The sequence below is a fragment of the Numida meleagris genome, chromosome 3, assembly GCF_002078875.1.
Source record: "Numida meleagris isolate 19003 breed g44 Domestic line chromosome 3, NumMel1.0, whole genome shotgun sequence".
NCBI lineage: Eukaryota > Metazoa > Chordata > Aves > Galliformes > Numididae > Numida > Numida meleagris.
The window spans coordinates 6427882-6453885 of NC_034411.1; the positions used below are offsets into that span (position 1 = coordinate 6427882).

General features: G+C 41.9%; 1 long non-coding RNA gene across 2 annotated transcripts; it reads left to right on the forward strand.

Annotated features, from left to right (window-relative positions):
• Positions 614-2978, forward strand: LOC110395484. Of its 2 annotated transcripts, XR_002436412.1 has the most exons (3): positions 614-713; positions 792-894; positions 2849-2978. It is a non-coding gene; the product is annotated as an uncharacterized LOC110395484 (long non-coding RNA). The 2 variants fall into 2 exon arrangements; XR_002436411.1 differs by having other exon boundaries at positions 614-894.

Below are 26004 nucleotides of genomic sequence, written 5' to 3' on the forward strand. Positions count from 1 at the left end.
ATTAGCTTCTACGGCTTCATGTGGATCTCGTTCATGGAGCAAGAAGGTTGCCTTAATGGGTGAAGTACTGGTGTCTCTAAAGACATAGATTTGATATAGTTGTCTTGTACCTGCCTTCACAGACTCATCATACTTTCTCCTTTGTTTTGCTTCTAAAACCGGGAATGTATTTCTGTTCCTTATAAGAGAACACGAGCGACAAGTAATGGAGCGGATTGGATCCTGAGATAAGGCAACAACAAATTAAAGTACATTCCCCAAGTTTTCCCTATTTTTACAGGTCTTATGTGACATATCATTGTGGTGCATAACAGATCCAATAGCTAGCCCACAAGTCAGGGGAATCCATGGCAATTTTTGCAAGTTTTAAGTGCTACAGTCCCCTTGCAGAGAGTTTTGTATTTGTTAAGTCCCTTAATTCAGAATCAGAAAAAAAATGGCATCCAGAATAAATCCACATGTTTTTACCCTTCACATTTGAAGACAACATGACAGTACATTCTCTGGTCTAATTTTAACTAGACACTTGGTTTCAACACGAGTCTCTCCTGATGCCTTCCAGCCGTGAATTCTTCTGTGATGTAATAGTTGTTCTTGCTGCAGCCATGGAGTCCAGACCCATGGCTAGACATACATCAATGGCCATACCAGGCAATTGCTCTTGCTGTCAAAAGCTATAGCAGGCAATTGAAAGCAGTGTAGGATGGAAGAGAGTAAGAACAGTTTCTCTCTGCAAAATTCCCTTCAAATTCTACTTCATCCTAGTGAGATATTTTGTGTGCATCCATCAGGTGTAAACAATTTCAAAGTAGGCTGGATCACAGTTGCTTTCCCACTGAAGATTGGTTGCACTTCCTGATCAGACAGGTGTTCTGCTGTGTTGTATATAAAAAGGTTGGTTTTTTTTCTCCTGACAGTAATGACAAGGGAAACTTCCTACCCTTGTCCTGTGCATCCTGCCTTAGAATTTTTTTTAACATCCCTTCAGTTTCCATATGGTTGGAGAGATGCCAAAACTGAATTCAACTTCTCAGAAATCTTTTTATCCTCTTTTTTCATCTGCTTTGTGTTACTCCCCAGCCCCTTCCCCACTCCTCCACAGTAGGTAATTATAGAACAGACTCCGTGGTGGGCATCCAGAGGATCATTTTAGGTTAAATAAATCATTTTTTTTTCCCCACAAGAGTTTTAGAATTGCCAAACAGATAAAAATCTACAAAGACCTTGTTTACCTTCCCCAGAATATAATTATTTACCTATTCAATTCACAATCAACAGACTGATGTGGATTTGCAACTAAGCTGGAAGTAGCCGTAGTTGCTATTTTGTTGGAATAATATCAAATTTCCTTCTATGCTTTGCATAGCTGTCACCCAGTGATATGATAGGTCCATGATTTATTGACCTACTAAAAGCACTTTCACTGACTTGTCATAATAAACTTTACTTAAAACATTAAAACATAAAACATCAACCAGCAGCTCAAACAGAGATGCCATACAAATACTTTCTAATTTAGTTAAGCTCTGGTGCAGAGTCTGAAAACGAAGATCCCAGCATAACAGTTTCTAGGATTTGTCATGCCAGGCTCTGTTGTGTTAAGTAACAGGAATTATAAATACAAATGCCTTGAAGTATGAAGCGCTGACAAGAAGCTTGGCTCAATCTCAAAGTCTCATCATTTTTGAAGGTCTTGCTGAGACCATGAAGCTGAACCCAGCTGTAGCGATCACGATAGAACTGAATTACAGTACAAATTACTGCTGGAAGAGGTGGCTATTGGGTATGTCCCGGTGCCTGTTTGGCTTATTGTCTGGTTTTGTAAAGCTGTGCTCCTTCAGAGGCAGGCTATGGCTGTGACCTAGACAGCCCATATTTTACAGCAACACATTACCTGGATGGAGATGAGTGCCTTCAGCTTCTTCTGATGCAGCTGAATGGTCTAGTTGCCTGGGTTCTTTTGTAAGTAATAAACATTTAATCTTAAGTCGATGTCTGTGGTGGCCAAGAGGAATTGTCCTTTGGAAATGTATCTAGTTGAATGCATGCATTAGAGTCTTAACAGGGCATGCTGAGGTCGGATGGGAAGATACATGACGATTTCAGGTCTCTCTGAGGTCAGTTTCACCTAGCACAGCATTAGCAGGGGTGACAACGCTGTGGCAGTTGGGTGCTAGAATTATTTGGTGTTAGCCATTTGCCCATCACATGGTGTGAGCTACACAGATTGTGTGGTGCTGCATTGCTTCTCATCAGCTCCCTTGCACACCCACCCAAGCACTGCCAGCAGAGCTGAAGAACTTGGATATTCTTATTTAGCAGTCCTCTTTTGCTCCGGTTTGGTGAGCAGCATTCCTCATTCTGAAACTCATTAAATTATGCCAAAACTAAAGATGGCACCTCTCCAAGAACTAATTTCATAGAATCATAGAATCATTTGAGTTGGAAGGGTCCCTTAAAGACCATCTAGTCAAACTCTGCTGCAATGAACAGGAACACCCAGAGCTTGGAGCCCCATCCAGCCTGACCTTGAATGTCTCCAGGGATGGGGCTTCCACCACCTCTCTGGGCAACCTCTTCCAGTGCCTCACCATCCTTACTGTAGAAACTTCTTCCTTACATCCAATCTATTTTTCCCCACTTGTATTTCCAATTTCCCTTGTCCTATTACAGCAGAGTCTGCTGAAGAGTCTGTCCTCTTCTTTCTTATATCCCCTCCTTAGATACTGAAAGGCTAAGTCTTCAGTATGGCTTAGGTAAATATTAAATAATAGGATGGCAGAGTATTCTCCAACTTTGTTTCCTTCTCTTTAATCTTTATAATTTCTTTATTTCATTTATTTTTCAGTGTATTACGTTAGATCATCCCATAACCATCTCCAATACGAAGTGTGCAGCTTTACGGATGGTTCAGAAGATGCCTAGAGATTACTATTTTGTTTATAGTAGTCCACAATTCAACATGTGTCAGCGTTACAGACCCTTTTGTGTTATGTGATCTGTAGAATCCCATGGAGATTTCCTGAGCACACCCTAAAACTGGTGAGAAAATGCTATAAGAAAAGTATGCAGGTAACAAATCAGGGATTCACAAATACTTTCATCATCGTGTGACTGCTTGAGGTTGGTCATACACGTGTAAAACACTGGTGATGAAAAAAGTACAGATGGAGTATATAGCTGGAAATATCAGGAAATAATAACAGCAGCTTTCTCTTCCAAAGGAAAGGGGTGTTAGGACTGGATGTTTGCCATAAGAGGAAAAAGAAAAATGCAGCAAAAGTATGTACCATCTCTCACGCATGCAAGTGCATAATGAAACAGCAATAATTGTTTATATCTGCAGTTCATTTGTATTAGTCAAATGGAAAATAGCTTACTTGAAGTGTGTTTGCTGTATTTTGAATTATGATATTGCAGACCAAAGTAATAAGTTCTGTTTTAGTTTTGTGAGACTCTTTTCATCGTTTACAAACAATGACAATCAACCAACTATTGCATAAGGATGCTGTGGCTAAAGCCATTTTGCAATCCTGCATGAACAAAATCAATGGCATCTTCATTCTGGACAGTTGCCCAAACAGACGCTGGGAAGAAGGTGACGGGGGTAAATGTGTACAGAGCCTGATGGCAGGCATTAATACCCAGAACCTGCTAGAAAGTTTTTCTCTGTCAGTCACCATGACCCACGTTGTGGCGTAGCCTTGGAGGGCCAGTGGGTGCCTACCTCAGGTGCCCTGTCTAGGAGCCAAAATTCTTGTATTGTTTCTGGAGAAAAACAGCTCTCTGAAGAGAGGAGAAGGGCTTAATCCCCATAGTTAAATACCCAGGGTTAGATGGCATGACTCTTCTCTCACCTCACCCTCTGTGACCATTATCCCTGCCATGCTGAAGTCCGGTTTGAAACATTCAACATAAGGTCACTCTCAAACCTAAAACTTGCTTCTTAATTAGGTACTGTCCCTCTTAATTAGCTCTATCCCTCTTAATTCAGCCTCCCTGTCTGTCCAGGCTCAGATCATCCCTAGCCTAAATGATGTAAAACTTAAAATTACCATCTGGGTACCATTTGCAGTATTGAGAGCCTCATCCTGCAGGCTTTCCATGGACAGAACTTGTGCTGACTACAGTAGTGGTTTCTTATGCGGAAAAGGACAAGACAGGAAGTTGAACATTTTAATTTTCTTAATTCCAAATAACTGGAGATATTAATGGGTTTTTGCAACCCCCTTGAATTCACTTTTGGTCAACTGAAAACAATTCTTAAATTGCCAAATCAGTCCAATTTTTTTCATTCAGGCCTTTTGTGCCCTAAATTCATGAGGAAAGTTGAGATAGTCCACAAGTTATTCTACCTAAGCAGTAGTAATCATATGGCTTGACTTAATGTCAAACTTTGCATTTGTAATTTTAACACACGGGGAGAAAAAAATGAAGCCCAGCAGCATATATGCAGAAAAATGAAGTTATTGGATGAATTAGATTGTGATACCAGTGGATGAAAATGAATTTATACATAAAGGATCAGAAGAACAGCTAGGCAAAATCTTGTCCTCTGGATTGAAGATTTTATGTGGTGCTGGCTCCTTTGCCAAGGTTTCAGAATCTTACACTTGCTCTGCTCCTTGTTTAGCTGTGTTTGGTGAAACTGTAATTGTCACATGCTGATGGAGAGGGGGATGTTGGTTCATTTCCTTCCTTGCCTGGTTTTTGTATTAGGAGGATACATTGATTTTATAAAATGTAATTGCATTGACTGCTCTTGTTATCAGGATTGATTGTATTGACTTGAGTTGCATGTTGTTATTTTTTCACGCTCTCGCTTTGAAATATAGTTTTGCTGTTAGTTTTTTTCCTCCATTTTGAGATTATTTATAACACATTTGGAGTTAAGGTTCTTCTGCATTTGATTTATCAACTGCTAGGATTGCTCTGAAATGCCATGAGAAGTATTCATAGTATCTATGTGACAGTAGCCAGTAGAACCAATTGCAGTTGACCCCAGCCATGTCAACCATCGTAACCTTCCCTCAGGTTAGGAGGTTGAAGCTGGGAAATACATTTCAGCTTCTTATTCCTGTGTGTCACGTCCTTATTGCAATCCATTTCAATTGTTCATTAGGGAATTGGGATAGTTGAGAATACCACGGTGAATAAATAATAGCAACTAGATGTCTGTGGAGAATGATGCTAGTAGCAAAATGCAGGGTCTGTGCCACTGAACCCCTGAGGTGAAAGAAATTACGAAGATTTCATTTTAGATGCGGTGGTGATGCCTAAGTTCTTTGTGGAATTTACTTGGATATGCATGAGAAATGGCAGGAGGTTTAAGGCTGATATTTTTCAAACCTGGGCACTCCAAATTAGGTACTTAACCCCACGTATAGACACTTCAAAGCAGGTAGTCTGGTTTTAAGAGCTGATGAATACTGAAATTATTGAAGTCTGGAAGTACTCAGTATCTCTGAAAATTAGGCCATTTCTATTTGGCTGCTTAAGCATTGTTTTAGTATGTGATTTTCAAATGCATTTTGGAAAGTGTGACTAAGTTGTTTTTTTAGAAAAGTTTCCACTTGAAGCATCTGATTTTCAGATACTTATGTGGAACTTGAAAAATTATACAAACTGATCTAACTTTTCTCCTATTCAGATCATTGGGAAAATTACCACTGATTTTTGTGGGAACTGTATTACTCTGATGCACGTATAACTATCTTCTAAATTTAGCCTAAATCCTAAAAGCCACGTCCTCCCTTCATTTGTGAACTCAGCTGACACTGAGTTCCAGGAACTCAGCTTCCCTGCAGTAGGAATATATAAAGGCTTTTGGGATATAGTACATTAATGCAATTCCCCATCAAATAATGCCTTTTCAGCAGTAATGAAATGAAAACTTGTACTTTTGTAGGGTTTTTGCTTTTCCCTTCTTTAGATAAAATTTACACTCTTTCTCCCACTTTGTGTTCTATAACATTTGGAATTCCTCCTTTACGCTGATGTATTTGCAAAGACTTTGAGGAAGAGATCTGAAATGCTTTGGAAGGAGCTGCTAATCGCCTCAATGACCAGATTAGAGGACATATACATACCATCTGTGTCATATTAGGTCTCAAGTAAAGTCTTGTTTAAAGTAAAATACCAACTGTCTTTTGAAATGCCATCATTCCCCAAAGTCCTGTTACAGAGCCCTAAATCCCGAATACAGTATCTCTACATCTACAGACAAAGGACAAAGGGTCAAAGACATAGTTTCTCCTTATTTAAGATTCCTCTTTCATTTTATTACAGGACCCTGGGGTAGACTCTCTCTTCAAGTCCAGTCTTCACCAATCACATGCTAATAACTTCAGCTGAAAGAGGGCTCTACCCTAATGTCATTATACTCCCCAGCAATGATTGATTGTGTTATAGTATGTTTTTGAAACCTAATTACTGTCTCAGTTTGTATTTGAACTCATTAATCTTCTAGCCTGTAAATAAGTAAAATTGACTAAATAACTGAATTTCTTTAATGACGGGTTCAAGTTATCCTTATACGTACTGTTTTTTGTTAACCTTTTTATTGCCAGAAATGATTTTCTGTTGTTAGTGTTTTCTTTAGCTTGCGTGGCTGGCAGTGCACCTGTTTTAAGCTCTCATCTTACCAAATGCATCTTTGGTTGTGAGCAGACAGACCCAGTTTGGCTGATGGCCTCCCAGTCCTCCTCAAGGCAGAGAGCTGCTTCTAAGGTCCCACAAGGAGCAGACTTGCAGGAATTAACTGGGAAAACTGATAGGAACATGCAGAGCCAGCTCACCGTTTGCCTTAGGAATTTAATAGGAGAGGAGAGGTATTCTTTGTAAAACAAGTTTATTCTGTATCCTCTGTACTGAAAGTATTACCCTTTGGATTGGTTATCACTGGCACCCTAGCAATTCTGGTTGTCCATAGCTGTGATAGCCAGAGAGGCTGCAGTTTGTCCCCAGGAACAGTGGCAGGACTATGGCAGCCCACCACTTAATCCTCTAGGCAGTAACTCTAGCATCTTAGTTGTGCGTCCTGCCAAAAAGCATCACCGAGTTTTCTTAGCAATATATATACCCTTATACCATGGCTTTCAGCTGAATGCCTCCACGTCAGTGTCCAAGGCTTTGGTAGGTTGAACCATAGTTACTGGAGAGGTCAGTGCTCCCTGCAGTCTTTTTTCCTTACAAGAGCCTCATCTGCTGGATCCTTGCCGCTGCTGACAAATAAATGAAGGCTCTGGCAGGAGCCAGGCAAAGGTTGTGGAACAAATTTCCAGGAAAAACAAGCATGACCACTAGCTTCAGCACAAATAGAAACATATGGCAATTTCATCTCCTTGCCTTGGTTCCCTCAGTAAACTGATTTAATTCACAGATACACGCACCTATTCAAAGCCTCTTTCTGCATGCCAGTCAGGAAGCAAGGAAGCTGTGATTGATTACTTTCATTTATTGGGAGACGCTCAGATAGTTTGGACAATGGGGACTTCGCAAGTGCCCAGGTGGACGGGACGTCTCAAACGCTGTCACCCTTACCAGATGCGTTAGCCGTGACTCCAGGCCCTGGTGAGAGACTTCAGTTTGATCTGTGTCTTGCTGGAGCACTTAAGCATATGCTTATCTCCAGATATATGAATAGTCCCTTGAGAATGCCCATGTGCTTAAAGTTCGGCATGCATTTAAGTGCTCTGCTGGAGCAGGCTCCTAAGTCTTTCTGGGGATAATTAAGTCATGCCGAAAGCTATTTTACTGCCACATTTTCTTTCTGGTTCACAGGATGAGAAAATCCATTCTCATCAAAATACCTAGTGGATCATTTTTAACCTGATTATTTGTTAAAGGATTCGTGTCATTATGGTGAACTTTTTCGCTCCTTCCTTCCATCCCATTCCATTCAGTGGGTGTCTGTATTTTTAATACATCCTCTTCTGCCTCTCAGCAATGAGGTATGCTGTAATAGAGCCAACCTCTACTTACATACCTGGCAGTGCTAATGCTAGGTGGTGACCTTTGGCCACTCCTCCCGTAATGAACCCCTCTACAGTAGGACCAGATGGTGCTTTCACTTCCAAGGGTGCGACATTACTGAGGTTATGCAGGTGCAAGTGTATTTCTGGAAAGGTTTGCTGGCTGGGGGAGCGATGCAGTGGGATCGGTAGTCAGAAGCAGAAAATAGCCTTTGGGGGACAAATATAAAAGAAATGTAATAGGAAAATGGAAAACAGCATTTGTGCAAGTGGCATTATGGAGCGCAGTTTTGGTGGTTACTGACGCAACACTTTCCTTCCCTACGTGCCGTTGATAGGAACTTGCATACCTTTATGGTTCATGGGCAAATGAAGTTCTTCATTCGCTGCTTTGAGAGGTAGGAATACAAAACCTCACCGAGCCAGCGTGGCGGGCCCTTGCATACCACTCCTGTAGCGTGTCAGGAATTTTGGTGCAACCTCAATGAAGTGAAGGAACATGGACAATCCCTGGTTGGGAATTTGATGAGGAACGATGCCCCGGGCTTGGACTGAGCAGCGCACTTTCCACAGACGTAGCCACAAGTGCTCAAGGCTGTGCCTGAGGAGTGAAGCAGGGGGACCCCGGGAGCGGAGCCGGCGTCTCGCCCCATCCGGGCCCAATGGCTCAGCCTCCGGCCCAGGGATAAAAACAAATCTGTTCCGCTTCGTTTCCTGCCTTGGAAAGCGGGGGGTTGAATGCTAAAAGGCTAATTGCACATTGTTTTTAAAAATTAGTTTGATAATTCATCATATAGTAATTAAACTAATTAGAACACTATTCATTTCCAACCACCTTAATTAGGCCTCAACTTGGCAGGGAGCCCGTGAGACCAAAATGTTGCAATTCGTTAAACAATCAAAAGACTTTGATAACAAATGACTGTATTCAACTACATTTTAGTTAATAAGATTTATATATTAATCTAGTTATACTTTGTTCCCTCCGAATTTGGCAACGCTTGCAGGTCTTCTGATCCCCCTACGAAATTCCTGAGGTCTGAGTTAAAATAGCTGGAAAATGCTCTGAGCCTCATAGCCTCGCCTGCTTTCTGCGCTGCGGCATGCGCTCTGAAGGCCGCAAGGCTTCTTCTCCCCCCTCCCCACTCCCATTCTTTGTTAATGGGGCGAGCAGCTCTTCAAATCCAATTGCTGCTCTGTGCGGCGAGCGCAAGCCGGGGCCGTAGGCAGCGGTGCCGGCTGTCCGGCTGTCCGGCTGCGGGCTTGCTTCTGGGGGCGCTGTTGGATCAGGCTGTGGCTGTCTGTCCATCTGACACGTGTGGCGGCTCTGCCGGTGCCACTTCTGGACCCGCAGCCCCCGCCCATCGCTGTGACAAACGCTCGGCACGGCCACCCCAGGCCAGCAGTGGAGGTGGCGGAGGGCCGCCGTGGCGCTTGGTTGGGCGGCGGTGAATTTCCCGCCCGCTCTCTTTGACAGTGTAATGAAGTGATAATTGCCTAAATGAATAAATGTTGATGGCTGAGATAAATATGCACGTTCCCTTAATCTATTTTTCCTCTGAAATTGCTAAAGGAAATTTGGCTTTAATGGAGGGGAATATGTCAATTTTTACAAATGATTGTAAATCTGCTCAGAGGGAACTTAGATAAGTCGGTCTCTGGCTGAGCGGTAGAAGTTACTGGCGTATGAAGGCGTAAGAGGGACAAAAAACCGAACAAGATATTGTAATAATTATGTTTCTCAGTGTCACTACCTTTTGCAACATCTGGTTTGTTTCTGTTCTTTCCACATCCTGCAGATGTTGCTGAACACATGAAAAGCACTGACAGGAGAATATTTTAGCCAAGAAGCAATTTCAGTGAATAATATAAAAGGGTATCCTCTTAACTCTCCAGAAGTCTTTGCTTACTAGACTTCTCGTTTCATTGCTGGTAAAGATCAGACCAATAAGCAAATGGGCCAGGGGCCCTCTAAAAGTGTCAGGAATAATCTGTTGTGGATGAAATAGAAAAGTATGTGGAAACAGCATGAAATAACAGATCCAGATTGGGTCTTATTCTGACACCCTCCCTGAGCTTTACTCCTCAGTATTCCTACTGATAGCAGAGGTACCCGTTCGAGCTGTGGGATTTCTTCCCTTGCGCAGCTCTGATTCATGTAGTGGAGGAAAAAGGAAGAGGAATGAAATGTAGGGAGCCTGTATATGTACCATGGGTATACTGCATTTCAGGGCTGTGTAGCATGGGATTAGGTTTTGTTTTCTGTCCATTCAACTATGTCACCAGCACATGGGCAGAGCTGCAGGACAGTCGTTTGTCCTGAGAACACCACGCAGTGCAGTGCGGGTGATGACCATGTGATGCTCTGACCCCTGCTGCCCTCAGACCTTGCTGCCCAGCAGAGCTCTGCCAGCAGTCAGCATTGCCATGCTGCTGAGCAGCTAAACCCAGTGGCTTCCTTTACAGGGATGGAGACTGCTCTGGTGACACCTTGCTCAGTCTTGAGAAGCTACAGGAATAGGTTCTGTAGGAAGAAACGGGTGGAGACAGGAGGGTCTGCAAAACACCATTCTCTTCTGGCTCTTTGCTGCCTTCTTTTGTGCTAGTATTCCTGCTTTCCTGCTCCTGATGCAGCTTTACCCTTTACACCTTTACAGCCAATTGTGTGTAAAAGTGTGAAGGTGACGGTTCTGGGAGAAAATAGGATAAACTCTGTAATATATCAGAATTGTATAGAATTGTTTATTGGAAATAAGGGTATGGGCATAGCTCTACTGTCTTTGTTAGGTGTGGACTTTTTCAATCTGCATTGTAAAATATGATTATTGATTTTAAAAAAATTATAAGAAAGGCTCATAAACTTCAAATTCTATTCTACAGAAAGCTCAGGCACCTCTTGCTAATGTGTTGGCTTGTAGCTACCACAGGCATGCTGCTCTGCCACAGCAGTGGACGGCTCTGTTGCAGAACACTTTGCACACTTTGCTCTGCTAGCACAGGCACCTCTGCAGAAACCCTTGGTCCTTAGCAGGGGTTACTATACTTTACAGTCTGTGTCTCTTTGTCTATATGCTCTGCAAGGAAATACTGGTGGTATTGCAGATTCTCTTGTGTGATACTTGAATACTGAGTGCTCACAAGAATCAGGTTTTGTTTGCATGGGATAATACAGAACAGGAAGGGTCACAGCAAGATGGATTTATATCACTGTGCTTCCAGCCTGCAACCTTCTCATCTGTATCTCCCAGAAATAGTGATGTGTGAGGGGTCCTCCTGCTTTACACCAGGGACTTTCTCAGATGGCAGACCCCGTGCTCTGCCTTTCCTCTGCATTTGCCTTCTGCCAATCTTGCTGGCAGCTGTGGTATAGCAAGCAGCCTGAGCTGCTGGTAACTCAGTTTGGCTAAGGCTGCTCAGTAGCCTTCCATCCCAATGACCAGCTGCATCACCTTGCTTCTCTGCTGATAGCAGGACAAAGCACATCTCCTGCTGGCCTGGGACCTCTTACCAGCTGTGGAGTAATTAAGAGGTGACTTGAAAAGCATGTGCCTGGGAGGTAGGCTGAGGCCCAACATGGGCAACCTTTCTGCAGCAGAAGCATCTTCTTCAAAGTCTTTTCCTTTTATGCAGATGAGCATAAATCAGCAGTTGTTTTTCAGCAAAGCAGCAGCAGTAGATGGGAAGGTGTCTAAACAGGTGCATTGTTTCTCTCCTCCCCACTCAAGCAGCTCATTTTAATATACACCAGTTATTGCTGTGCATAATAATGCACATCTGTCAAACACTTTCCATAGTGCATGAAAACACACCTACAGAGCAGGAGAGCCACTGAGCTGTGCTGCTCTTTGCATTGCCAATAGATCTCCTCCGAGCTGCAGTCTCTCCTTCTTGCATGCTTTCTAATGGAATATGCACCAAACATGAGGAGACTGGGGTGGCCAGCACTGTCCCTGCTGAACTCCACAGAAATTTCCAGTTCCCCACAAGTCGGGGCCCTGAGCTCTCCGGAGAGCGGAGCACATGGGCTCCTGCCAGGAGAGAGGGAGGTGCGCTGGGTCGAATCCTGCTCCCAGATAGAGCCACTGCAGCTCTCATAAAAGACATGAGGTTGCCAGGGTGTGGCTGGCGAGAGAATTTGGCCTCATTTGAAATGTATGGAGTGACTCCAGGATGAGATCAAGAACTGGCTTCTCACCTCGCCCCTCTTAGTATTACTTCTTTCTAAAGCAGCATCGCTGCCTCACACTTGCATTCCTGCAGTGGAGACTGGGTCCAAAGCCCTCTGAAGAAGTCAGGGTTTTCCTTTTGGAGGCTAGATCAGGTTACTAGGGAAGACACACTATCCAACTGCAACAAACTAGTTCTTTAGATATATTTTTGTTCAGACTAATCTCAACATTCATGCTCAGAGCTGAATTTGAAGTCCTTTTTGCTCTTACTATTCTCCACCAAAAAAGTAAAGAGAAGATGCAAAAAATAGCCCCCAAAGAAACTCCAGCGCTCAGCTCTGAGGGCTTGTATTTGGTTGATGATGCTTGCAGAGGTCACAGGGATTAATGAAAAACACAATTAGAACAACATCAAGCTGGGGGCCCCGGTTTGGCACTGAAAGATACATTTGGGTATATCGTATTGCATTATGTGATGTAAGAATGTGGGCTAGTGTAATCAAAATGTAACTGCAATCCTTACCAAAAACACCTGTTTAACCTCAGCTAACCCGGGAAGAGAACTTTAGACTCTTTTTTTCACGTCTGAATCAGAGGCATACTGGTACACACACAATAATGAAGCTTCTGTTTGTATGTCCTGAAAATGGAGGGACTCAGAGCCTGCGCTCCATCTGTCCCCAAATCTATTTTGTGTTCTTTAATTATGTGCTTACTTAACTTAGTAGCGAGCTTGGGGAAACCACAAGGAAGAGAATTGGAGGCTAAAGATGAAAATATCTCACTGGTGATTTGATAAATTGTGCCTAGTGGCAATCCGAGCATCTCCTGGCCCAAGAACAGAGAGGACCATGAGGTACCAAATGCCCTGACTCGTGGGGGCAGCGAACCTCTTTGGCACTTTTAGAGGAAAAAGTGGTTTCAAAATGGAAAGCAAGTGACTACTAATGGCCACAGCTCAGAACCCAGATCTAACTTCAAATTGCCAATTTTATCGCTTCATGCACTGAGCCCTTGGAAACGTTCCCTTGGTGATAAATGCCAAATGGACAGAGGCAGGGTGGCTCGGCAACAAGGAAGAAATGTCCTGATGCCTCAAGTGTCAGTGTGAGAATGGAGAAGAGCGAGTCTTGTTTCCTGTTCTGCTGCATGCTTTTTGTGTGTATGTGAGAGATGAGGAAAATTATTTAGGGTGCAGTTCATTCTGCCTACTTTTGGCTATTTAGAATTTACTTTCATTTTTGCTTTTTCAGTCAGTGAAATTTCCTCTTGTCAGTGGTTTGTCCTAGTTGTGCAGTTTCTTGAGGATGCAATGGTTGAGGGAAATCAACTTTTTACATGGGTAGATAGTGATAGGACAAGGGGGAATTGTTTTAAACTAAAGGAAGGGAGATTTAGATTGGATATAAAGGGAATTTTTTTTACTGAGAGAGTGGTGAGGTGCTGGCACAGGCTGCCCAGAGAGGCTTTGAATGCCCCATCCCTGGAGGTGTTTAAGGCCAGGTTGGTTGGGGCCCTGGGCAACCTGATCTAGTACTTGATCTAGTGGCTGGCAGCCCCGCCTGTGGCAGGAGGGTTGGAACTTGATGGTCCTTGAGGTCCCTTCCAAACTAAGCCATTCTCTGATTCTATGATCTCCTGAAGGCATTTCTCTCCAGCAGTTACAAAGGAGCACCTGAGAAGGGATGTTCAGCTTTTCGTTGGTTGAAATTAGGTGAGCCACACCTTTTCCCCAGGCATCTCAGTTGCTTGCTTCTGCAGAGCAAGGATATGATGCTTCCCTTTTTCATCATTGTAAGTATCTGTAAGAATAAATATGGTAAACTTTAAAAGGAGCACCTTTCTAATAGGACACTGTTATCTTTGCCTGTAACAGGCAGTGTGTTTCAGGAGGTGGTGGGAAACACTCATGGCTTTTTTTGATTTCTCAAAGCAGATCAAAAAGTTGCTACACAGACTTCAGAGGTTCTTTTTCCCTTGGAAGCCTGGAATTGAATTGCTTCTTGCAGGGTGAACAGCCTAACCCTCTTCTGCCATTTTGTGGTGATAAATGGAGGGTGCTCACTGCCTTGTGTAAGATTAGGAGTCCTCAGAGAGATTTCAGGTGTCCGGATGCTGACTGAGGAGCCCCAGTGCAGGATTCAGGTGGCTCGGTGAAGATGCATGGGCCTGCAGCTGAGACTATGTCCTGAGCTGGTGATAAACCAGCAAGCTTTATTGATTCTACCTGAGCTATTGCCTTTCTTCCAGCATCAAGTGTCTAGTGGATATATGATAATTTTAGCCTTCCAAACAGAATTCTGAGTGCAGCGTCGAAGCTTTTGTGAAGTGTAGTTCTGGAATGGTGGTCAGTGATGGAAAGCTAAAAAGATTTCTGGAACGATGTCAGACATGTGAGAGACTTGGGCTACATTCTTTAAAAAATCAGTGAAGCTGCTTTGGTGTAGTAGCTCAGAGCTGAAAGCTGCTCACAAATCTCTCGTGCAGGGCAGCAAACTCCATTGCTCCACACTCCTGGTTTGCCATTCCTCTGTGCTGATCTGTGACCTACTGCAGCATTTTCTGCTTAGTGCATCGTGAGACCTCATGCACAGCAGGATGGGAAAGAAAAGGAGCAAGGGCATGAGCTGAACGGAGTACAGATCCCTCTACACCACCACCAGAATATGCCATAGGGTACTTGATACTCTATTCTGGCTTTGGTATAGCAGCAGAGTTATAGGGCCCATATCTGTTGCATGAAAAGAATCTGTCAGTGCTCATCTGTGCTGAGACCAATTTAACCAGCACTATAGAAATTGTTCATTCCCATAGGCATTAGATTGCCAATATTTTTAAGGAGTTACCAATTGTGTTTTTTTAATCAAAGCAAGGTGAAACAACTTCCCATGCTCTGCTGATGTCTTTTTTCAGAGAATGTTTTATCTGAGGCAGACAAGAGTGTATCGAGTTCTCCACGGGCTTGTCAAGGCAAATACTTGTCAATGCTCTAAATACTTTTGTGAATATTAGGGAATAATCTTGCAAAAAGGATAAGAGCACAAGTTCCAACTGACCCCTTCCGCCCCTTTCCTCAGCCCGCAAAACCTGGAGGGATTAGTTGCATTTTGAAACAGATGCCCCTATAATTAGGTAAGAAGAAACATGACTGACTGTTTTGAAAAGGCACCTTTGGGTAACATATCAGCAGACCCACAGATCCATTACCAAAGTACAATCTGACAGAACAGCTTAAGGTCTCAACTCGCTGCTCCTCTTTCATGACAGCAGTTTATATCAATGAAGATGCCTTGTAGTCCTTCAGCCTAGGAAGGTTCAGACATGGGAGGGCCTGTGAAAGAATTTACAGCAGCCAAAAAAAAGCCCGGTACTGAAATTTCTTTAATCTGATCAGACTTGTTCTTAACCCTGAGACATAAATATCCAGCACATTACACCTTTGATTTACTATTATGCATGTATCAGAGCAACAGTGGTTCTTTTGAATTATGCATTCTCTTAACAGAACATTAAACCTTATGGGGAGATGGAGTGGCCCAACACATAACTATTATCCTGACAGAGAGGAGGGCGAGATAAAGAGTAATGCTCCCAAGCTAGAGAAACTCTGAGTTTTTGTTGGATTGCTTGAATGAGCATTATAAATAGCACTTTGTTCCTGCTCGTTAATAAATAGTGTTTAGATGACTCATGAGAAACCTGATAGATAGCTCATCAAGAGAAAGAGGAGGGTTTATTATTTGGCACACAAGAATAACAACATCCCCAAGTCCTGAAACTTGCCCTGGAAGACCTAAGAGCAGGCAGCGGAATCGTGGCTGCGTTTCTGAGGAGAAAACATACCTTTTAATAACCTGATAATCCATTTATTATTGGTTCTTCATATCAAGTTATGACCAAAAGTTACTACAGTACTACAGGAAATCAAGTTTGATTTTGTAATATCATCAAACGAGTACTTTGGAGTGCCATGTTCAAAATCAATAAGGAAGCAGTAACTACATTTGCTGTCATATGATGATATTGATGTAAAAACATAATGGTCAAAAGTATAAAATCAATTTCATAATTTAATCAGAAATGTTTATTGATACTATTAAAGCTGAATTCAATAGCTCCTGGTATGCAGTTAATTTCTTACCTGTCAGAAAAACATATTGAAATGTTCTTTCTTTTAAATTCTTGGAGTTAATTCACTGAAAAAACATCAGAGGCCTATGAGTGCAATGGGCAGAGGACAGCTGTGAAGCTGGGAAGTGGGTGATATAATAGGTATAATATAATGTTGGCAACAGCTAGCTGCTGCTAACTGCAGTGTCATAGCGCGAAGTCCTGACACAGGTGAAGACGGTGGAAACTGCACCATTGAATCCTGCAGAGCCTGGACTGGCTGCGGGAGAAGGCTCAGAGATTTCCCTCCGACTGAGGAACTGAGCCCGTGCAGGAGCACAGCTGGGAAATGATGGCTTCAGGCTGCTACCTGCTCGTCCTCTGTGTTCCTACGGGAGGAACAGAGGACTGAAAATTTTGGAGTTGTTTTGTTTTTTTTTTTCCTTTTCTTTTTATGTAGCTAATGAAAGATTAGTATTCCTTTTTAGGAATGGCCAAAAATGTATATTAAGATTTTGTTACTGTGATGAAAGGTGTATTTCCATTCGCTGAAGTTAATGCGAGTAATGTGTATGTGTCATGTGCAGGACGTGATCTGGACATGCACAGATTTGTCTATGCTGCAGTTCCTATTCCTCTTGACTTTAAATCCTGCTACAGGATTTCTGCAGTACCTAACCAGCAGAAGTTAACTTAAGCTGCCAGTACATCAGGTATGAGCCTTACCACAGCTACACTGCAGAGAATTTGTGAAATAGAGGAGCTTACCATGCACATAAGCCTTTTTCTCTTCCCTTTGTGAAGTGGCAGAGACTGTTTTGGAAGCCAACAATGACATTCTCTGCTGTCATCTTTTCTTTCATTATATTTATCAGTACAGAATCAGATAATCTTTTCTCCTTCATAGCCTAGACAGTCATGGGAGCAAGCATAAGAAATCTACCCGTTTCAAGGATTGTGGAGTGTTTTTGATATGACAGCCAAGAAGATAGATGAGGCATTTTTCAAAGTGGAAGCAAATTTAAGTCACTGAATCACGCTGACAGAGCCAGAGCCACCTTTCTCAAACATTTCCAGAAATTTCTCAATGTCCCAAAGTCCTTGAAATGTGACCCTAAAATCTGAGATCATTAAGAATTTTTCATCATCGGAATTACATGGAGGATTTGTATTCAACTTGGCAAGTGAAGCCATTTCTTGAGAATGTAGGCTCATTTATGTTGGTTTGCAGAGGCCTGTTATACTGGATTTGAGCTATTGGAGACGTACAAGGAATACCAGAAGTGGCATTTTACCTCTGACATCTGCTATAAGGTGGAGTGGATCATCCTCGTAACACTCTTTTGGTTTCCATTGTGGAGATAGTGTAGAAGATCAGACACAATCCTGACTTTCATATGGCTATAGGAGAACTACATAATCATAGATTGTGTAGGTACACAAATCCAGAGATGTTTTAAGGTGGCAACAAATGAACTACAAAGTCCAGAAGATTTTGGCGCCTATTAAAATGGGATTGTCTGTCTCAGTGTGTCAGGCTTTTATGTGAGATTTAACCTAGGGAGTACAGCCAATTAGTTAAAGATTAGAGCATGGACTAAATGGAGCTAAGATCTTTTCCTTGCACTGACTGCTTTTTGGAGGGCTCTGTGCTTGTCTAAATTTTCCTTCAGCACTACTACTACTAATATATAACTCATAATGAACTTCTGTAACTGAGTACAGGAATGATTATTAACTGGTGTACTATTTTGGGTTGGGCTGTATTTGAGAGTTGGGAATGGCTTTCATGAAACAAGTACCTGAGTTTTTGCCATCTGATTAGCAATATTCATCTATATTATACAAAACAGCAAAGCAACTTGTATCCATTTTGTATCTGAGAAACTGACATATCTTATGACCGATATTACTGATCATGAAACAGCCTTACCAGACTGTCATACATAGAGTAGGAAGGAATGGAGCTGCTGTACTGTGCCAGGGCTGTGGAAGAATGGAGGCTTTTTCTTGGAAATGGTCCGACATTTTGCAGAAGCATTTAGAGAAGCCATAGGAATGCCAAGATTAAGAGCCTGAACGCAGAATATAAGTTTAAAGAGATGGTGATGGATTACTTAATTCTTTTATTAAGACCCCGTGCTGTGCAATATTCAGTATAGGTTACCATTGTTTTAAAAAGATGCGATCGTAACTGAGGAGGAACAGAAAAGAGCTGTGAGATGAAACTTGGACTAAAAAGAGTATGAAGATGGACTAGAAATTTTAGGTTTTTGGAGGCAAATCCCATGTGGTTCGACTAACCTATATATATTTTTAAATCGTAAAACCTACATGTGCTGTGATGTCATAAAGCCCATAATAAACATTTGGTTCTTTGTCTACCATGAAAATGCAGTGCTGTTGCATTTTGCTGTGAAATGTGGCAGACTGACGTCATGGAGATGTTATCAGATCTTTCATCACTGCGCATCCAGGCAAATAAAATGTGAAAATCAGTTTTCAAAGCTCAAAACTCTAAGATGTCGCAATGGTTTCTGAGTTTTAAAGCTTGAAATTGCAGCTCTTAATGAAATGCCTCGTGCCACGTTGTTAACATTTGTTAGATGGCAGCAAAAAGGCCACTCAGAGCAATCGTTATGACTTTGTGCTTGTTTTCATCTGTCATTAGTCTCTGACAAACGGTGAAATTTGGCATTTTAACCAAAACAGCAAAATTAAGCCTGTCACCTCTCCCTGTGGCCTATGGGTAATTGTGAATTCAGAGCCGTGCCCATCTGGATGACGATTCTTGGGCAAAACCAGATGCTAGATACGCACCAAAGGAGAGCACATACGTGATTAGAAGGGACAAATCTGGATAATGAGAACTTTGGAAACGTCAGAACAACATGCTGAATCTGCTGTATGACCAGACAAGACAGAGTGAGTGATACAAAACTATTCTTACTGAAAGATCTTCCTACTGAGCAGAAACAACAAACAAACAAACAAAAGCTCCAAACTCTATGCAGGTGAACAGCATGGTTGTTCAATAAATCAATAAATACAGAGTGACGCTTTATATATCCTGGCTTTCCCCCATAGCTAATCAGACAAAAGAATATTTAAGTGTCACAATATGATTTGGGAGTGGCACTAAAACACAGTCAGCCATTTCGTTTGCAAACTTTCCCACAGCTAAAATGATGGCCACACCTAAAATAACTTATGAATTAAGCTGAAATGAATTTGTGGGTGCTTGTGTGGCTCATCCTAAATGCAGGAAACAATCAAGATGAAATTTTTTTTCCGGAAAGTCCTCTAACTTTTTTGCAAGAGCTGAAAAAATTGCAAGAATGTTTTGGTAGGGTGTTCAGTTTCTGTGCCTGTAACATTAGAAGGTCTAGCAGAAAAAATGTTAATGCAAGATTAGTCTGACAGCTTTGATCCCCCCCCTAAAAAAGAGATCTGACTCAAGAGATTGGCTTCAGTTTGAGGTTGACTTTTGAGATTCTGGGGAGATTTGCATTAAGCACCTAGAAATGTGTTGTCTTTACCCTAATGGTAAAGACTCTGTCTCTAGTTGGTGGGAGAGAAACGATCACTTCTGTGGTTTGATTCATCTGTATTGTCTCTGATAGTTCCTTTAGGATGGGCTGAATCATAACCTGAAGATACCATCAAGGCAGCCTTGATGACTAGCCTAGACTAATTTACATATTAATTAGGTGTGAAAAATGACTTTTTTTATCAGTTCACTAGCACTTCAAGATTGTTTCACCACATCTAAGCAACCTAAGGCGACATCTGAACTGAGATACAGCAAGTAAGAAGAGGGAAACAGAAGTTTCACTTTTTGAAGTGAGAAAGAACAGGAGGAAAATAGTTTCTTTTCTTTTGGTTTCAGTACTAGATTTTGTTCATCTCTTGAGCTTGAAAATCTCATCAACCTATCTGTCAGTGCCTGTAGAGTGAGCGGGGCCCTTTGGCAGGAAGGCAGCCATTGGTAGTGGGTCTGCTTGTAAAGTTAAGCATGTCACTCAATCCAGATGCACCAGTAGGGATTCTTCCTCCTTTACAGAATGACTGTGAGTAACCGAGAAGAAAGCAGCTATACTGAGGTGGCCTAAACTCCAGCTATGTCTCCTTTACCTGGTCAGTGCCAAGCTCACTAGCCTCAAAAAACATCTCAAGTCTGCTACATAAGGTACTGAGAAGGGAGTTGCTGAAAGGTAGATAATGGGAAACACCAGGCAAAGTACTCAGTGAGTAAGAAGTGCTTTCCAGCAGTAAGGAACAGTTCTGACCAGCAACATACTGAGAATAATGTTTTGAAAATAAAATGGTGAAGAAAAGAAAAAAAGTAAAAAAAGGGGTATTGGAGTTGCTGGTGTGCACTTATTATGCTCTGGGGTCCTGCTGAAGGCTGGGTTTAGTCCTGGTTATTGGATTCAAAGGAGTGACACTCAAACAGCCCATGTGTCTGCCAGCACTTCAGTTACTGAAAATCTATTCTGCAAATACTTTGTAAACTTGTGATGGTGGAGCTGGCTTGGTGGAGTACTTCCTTGACATCACTGCAGTAAATAATTGCTGTTTACAAACCAATTTACTGACTGGCAGGAAAAAGAAAGATTGTGTACTGCTTCTCTCCCTGGTGTTTCCTATGCCTGGGTAACATAAATCATAGCACATTTTAGTAAGGTGACAAAAGTATTTTGCTTAATTTGAGGTTTGCTGAGCATTTCTAATTGGTGGATGAGTCCTTAAGGTGACGTCATGTTTCTCCTGCTTGGCAATGTTACAGCGTTCTGCTGCTTAAAGGATATTACAGTCTTCTGGCAACGCTGAACTCCTCTTGCTATGAAGCTAGAAGATGCAGATTATTTGGAAGAGGGGTAGCAATTATCACAGAATGATTTCCAGGAGGTGCAGGCAAAGGAAGCCTTTTGATTTGACCTGTAATATTAGATGTTGGGAATGAAAGTGACCCAAGCGACTACTTCATCTAACGCATACCCCTGCCCAGAGCAGAAGTGATCCTGGCCTTCTGGATAGATTGTTTAACTCGTTCCTACAAATCCCCAGTGCTGAAGACTTCACAATGTGCTGTTCCTCCCAGGAGATTTAATTTAAGAGTCTCCACTAATACAATCAGAAACTTGTTCCTGATGTCCAACCTGAAGCTCTTTCAACAGTGGTTTATGCTCATAACTTCTAGTTTGTCTCATCTGGAAACAGAAAACAGAGTATGTCTTTCCCCCTCCCCCTCACGAACTCTTTGATTCACAAGGTGGTCTCATCTCTTTTTTCACTCGTGACTGCTGGATTCCTCTTTGTCCAAAGTCAGATTAATTCAGCGTTAGACACCTCGTGTCAAGGGCATCAAGCTTTATTCATCCTTGAATCTCATGAAATAAGCCTGCTCCAAACTCCCTGTTTGTTGGTGTAAACTTAATGTTCTCCAGGCAACGAGCAGTATCAAGAGCTGACTCTGCTCTGTGGTGCTAAGAAAATGTATTCCCTTTCTCTTGGTCCAAAGTGAGACATCAGGCAAAGCCTTTTTATTCTGCTGTCTGCCTATGGGTGAGTCTTTGCCCAGGCTGTGAAGTATGAGGCTTCTGCTCATGAAAATGTGATCCTTTCTGAAAAAGCGAAAACTGTGATCTGGTGTTCTGGCTTTGTGCTCTTTTTCAGCTCCTTTTGATTGGCAAGAAACGATTACACACTTTAATTACATCTGGCCTTTTTACAACATGACTAAGCTGTCCAACAGATGTCTGCTTTGGGTCCAAACAGCATGAACATATGACAGGGAGGCAAACAATAATCTTGGGGAGTTTCATCCCTCTTGTTTTTCAGGCAGATTTGGTCACACTGTATCAGATGCCTTTGAAAGTTCTTTATTCTTTTGGAAAGTAACATTGCCGACAAGTAGCTTCTGAATCTGGTCTCTTCTTACGGCTTCCAAACAAGAAAGCTCTCTCTGCGAAGATATCCCCGGATCGCATCTAATTGCCATTCCTAACCTGAAGGTGTGCGTGGGGATCAGAGCTTTATAGGCCACGCTCCAGCAGAAATCCGTAAGGAGTGCAAGGAAATGGATACCATCAGGCCAAGTTTGGAGGACTGGAAATAATTTACCCATAACTCTTGATTTAATCTATCTGTCTGTTCAAATTCATCTCTCATCTAATCAATCTGAACAAGAGGACTGAAATTCTGGAAATAGCGTGTTTATTAGTTTAAAAAAAAAATAAATAATAAGAAAAAAAAGTTCTGGAAATATGTGTTTTAACAAGTTGTTGAGTTAGCAATTCTTTCTTACTCTACAGCCCGTCTCTGCCACACATACTGTAACTTTCATCTCCAGCCAGAAAACTTCAAAGTCCTTCTGAGGTCAAGGGCAGTGTGGCAACATGTATTAAATCAAGAGTTCCCAGATCGGTGAGCGTTCTTGGATGTAGACATGGACTGCAGTGCACGATGACATTGTAGAAACTAGACTGAGCTAGCCACTGGGAGAGATTAATGATTCAGTACTGTACCAGCCCGGAGAGCTGAGAGATTTCTTTTTGTTTTGGTTTTAACTACTGTGATTTAAAGGGCAGAAGGCATGTATGTGACTTCAGTATATTGTTCTGCAGCTTGCTTTATTAGATCTACTGATTGGCGAAATGCATGTAATACTGCTGCACAATCCGACTGGGGAGCAAAATCCTCTCTGAGCAGGGAAAGAAAACACTCCTTTTCCAAAAGCATATTTAACAGAAACATAACAAAAACCTCGCTTATAAGGTAAAACAGTCACCCATAATAGTAGTAAGCTTACTGCAGTGCCTTGATTTGGTTGGTTTTGCTCCCAGTTCTAGTCTTTGTTCCATTCAGTATAATCCCAGTTTCTGTTCATAACCATCGTGTTCTGTCTGTCCTGAGAACAAAATGCAAGCTCTTCCTTGTCTGATGCATTTCTGCTCCGATAGTGTAATGCAGGCTGAGCTTTGTTAGGCAGCAGTAACAGTCACCACTTCTTCTCCCAAGGGGTCAGAAAGGACCATAGTGAAAAGCTTACCTGTGGTGCTACAGGAAACAAACCAAATCCTGGCAAAAGTTTGCTTATTATTATAATGAACTAACATTCTGAAACTGTCTCTTTTGACTTTGGAATTATAGAAATCGTGGTGATTAAACAAACAACAATTTTTGCAAAAATAGAGCTGCCTTTAATCCACAAAATAGGACCCACTTTCATCCCTCTGAAATACAAGTGCTTAAATAAGGTTTTAAATTCAATTTTAGTTACTGTGGGCTCCCTCTAGGTTCAGTAGAGTTAAGTAGACAGAGGGCAGCTTGGCACTGAATTGCTCTTTGGAGCTGCCCATGTGACGTAGGCACCTCACTGAAGCACACACACATAAGAGTGCTGCGTTCACCTGAAAAAGCACACAGACGTATGTGCAGATTAGGTGCAACACCTGACTATTTGCTTTCTGTGTGCAACCACAATTTTTTAATTTTGTGTAGAACTGCAGAAAGAAAAATCTACACACTGTGTATGTGAACTTGCTTGCCTTATGTTCTTAATCTTCCAACAAGTACCAGAAGGTGGTATAGCCATATAATGTATGCATTTAATATTTGCTTTTAAAACCTCTCCACTTCCAAATTCACTTAAAAAACTTGATTCTCAGGGTGAGTTTAGCTAACTAAAGAGAGGATAATAAAATTAATTCATTGGAAAGATAACTCAGGTTCAGTTTCAAATATCCACTATAACTGCACCAAATCTGCCAGGTGACTAAGCTGGAGCGTTGATTCCTCAGAAAATTCTCTTCCAGCTGAATCACCATCTTTGCTTCAGGCAGAACTTTGCTATTCTTCAAGTTTCCTCTCCAAGTCGTGGCCGATCCTGATGTGGTATGGGCGCCAATCCGTCATAATTATAGTGGGAATATGAAAACACAATTCAGATGAACTTCAGTAATACTGCAGAAGTTCAGCTCGAGGATGGTTTAGATTTTCAGTCCGCATTCAGGTAGTTTCTATTTTTTGCCAAACAAATTACCTCACTGCTGAACAAAATGGGTATCTTGCTTCATCAGCATTACTTTGAAAAAAAAAAAAAGAAATTAATCAGATTTCCTGCCATTCCATTAGCTATTTTTTTTTTTTCATTTAATATTTCAGCTGCCTCCAGAATGGTTTTCCTAATACCAAAAGGGCTTAGTCAATTTCAGGACTAACTACTTACCAAATGTCAGTTTAATAAAGCAGGTTTATTGCTGGAACTTGGCACAAAAAGAAAAGCTGAAGCAATGTAAAAATGTATTTTGATGAACTTTAGAACAAAAAATCGAGGGGGAGGTCAGTCCCGGTTGTTTCTGAATGCCCTTGATTTTTCTGAAAGCAGAACAAATTGGGGCTACTCAGCATTTTTTGGTGTTTGCGCTCTTGGCGTACAGCAATCAGGAGGAAAACTGAAACCAACAGATTGTGCAGTTGGGCCTCGTCCATCCCATTGGAACGTTTGGGTCACCAGCACAGATTCCAGTCGCAGGATGCTGAAAGGCCAGCACCACTCCTGTCAGCAGAAGCATTGGTCTTTGGCATCTGTGCAGCTTCGTGCAGCTTCACTTTAAGCTTGCGTGGTTTAAATCTGTCCGCTGATCAAAGGACTGGATATGAAGTTTGATGTGGAGTTTTCTCGCATGGTTTGTGTTGGTAGATAGGGAGAGGACAGCTTTTGGTGTTCACTCAGTTTACTCTCAGGAAAAAAAAAAAATATATCAAAAATTACAGGAAAAGACAAAACCTTTTAAATTTCTCATTCTGAAATAAAGTTTCAAGCTCAAATTCATCTAAATTAAATAAATATTTAAAAAAACAGAAAGGAAATAGAATCAAAACAAGGATCTCCCCTGGAATTTCTCTCTCTACATGGAGAGAAATGCTCGTGTTTCAGCTTTCCCTTTGCACTGATTTTGCTGTTTTATTTTATCAAGAAAGCCCGTTGCATTTTGGGTCAGCTACCAAAGAAATTTCTTTTTTTTCTTCTGTTGGTAGACTAAGGGCACCCATATCTCTTCTGGTGGCCACTGGTGCCCCTGCTAAACCTCCATGAGGGCAGATGCCAAGCCAAGGGACAAGCAGCTCTCCCTCTGAGCATTTTCCTAAGCCAACCTGCTTGTGCAGGAGTGAATGTGTAACTTTCCCAAACAGCCTGGGCAGTTGTGAGCCCCAGTCTCTTTATCCCAGGCTTCTTTTAAACTGCTAAGAGAGGGAAATGGGGATGGAGAATCCAGTTTTGTGTGCGTGTTGGTTTGGCGTGAAAACCCCTCTCACCTGCCATTCATCAGAAATAGTCACCAGCTGCTCCCAGGCTAACGTTACAGTGTCAATGGGAGGTCTTTAGCATGAGAGAGAGAAAAAGGTCTTTGCCAAGATGTTAAAAAATGGAGTACAGTGAAACTGGAAACTTCCCTTGATAGTGAGCACATTATCTAAGCATCTTATTACAAATTACTGAGAGCACTTTTAGCAATTTTTTTTTTTTATGTCTTAAGGGGATTTAACTAATTAGGCACAAAGTCTTATGCTCGGGATTTATTCAATCATATTTTTTCACTTAAGGTATGGCAAGTCATCTGTTTTTTTCATGTTCTGGTGGTCATTTGCGGACGAGGCAGATTTAGCTGGGAGGAACCCAGCTGCAGTTACTAATCATGTTCAGCAGTGCTGACTCTCCACACTCGCTGTGCACGGACTCCTGG